The following is an 823-nucleotide window of genomic DNA, read 5'->3' on the forward strand; positions in this document are numbered from 1 at the left end:
AGGAAGTACAGGGAAGGTAGAAGGGAGCGGGACCATGGGGAGACGATGAAGCAGAAAGGTGTATCTGCATTAGCAGGAACTGTGAACCTGAATCAGGTTAAAAAACTGGGGCATGCTGGGTAAAAGGAGCCGCACCTCATAAATCTACACCTGCAGACCTCCCTAGGAGCAGTAGGTCCGCCCTCTGATGATGAATCACACCCGACTCTTACACACCAGGAGAGATGAAGAGGGCCCAGAAATTCATCGAACTCTCTCTCCATTCTCAGGATTGATCTTCACCTTGGGTGCAGGCATGGTGGGTGGTCATTGTAAGGGGGTGTAGGCATGGTGGGTGGTCATTGTAAGGGGGTGTAGGCATGCTGGGTGGTCATGAGACGGTGGTGCAGGCCTGTTGGGTGGTCATTGGAAGGGGGTGGAGGCATGGTGGGTGGTCATTGGAAGAGGGTGCAGGCCTGTTGGGTGGTCATTGTAAGGGGGTGTAGGCATGCTGGGTGGTCATGAGACGGGGGTGCATGCCTGTTGGGTGGTCATTGGAAGGGGGTGTAGGCATGGTGGGTGGTCATTGGAAGGGGGTGCAGGCCTGTTGGGTGGTCATGAGAAGAGGGTGCATGCCTGTTGGGTGGTCATTGGAAGGGGGTGTAGGCATGGTGGGTGGTCATTGGAAGAGGGTGCAGGCCTGTTGGGTGGTCATTGGAAGAGGGTGCAGGCCTGTTGGGTGGTCATTGGAAGAGGGTGCAGGCATGGTGGTGGTCATTGGAAGGGGGTGTAGGCATGGTGGGTGGTCATTGGAAGAGGGTGCAGGCCTGTTGGGTGGTCATTG

The sequence above is a fragment of the Nanorana parkeri genome, unplaced genomic scaffold (assembly GCF_000935625.1).
Source record: "Nanorana parkeri isolate BGI_ZX_2015 unplaced genomic scaffold, ASM93562v1 scaffold2981, whole genome shotgun sequence".
Lineage (NCBI taxonomy): Eukaryota > Metazoa > Chordata > Amphibia > Anura > Dicroglossidae > Nanorana > Nanorana parkeri.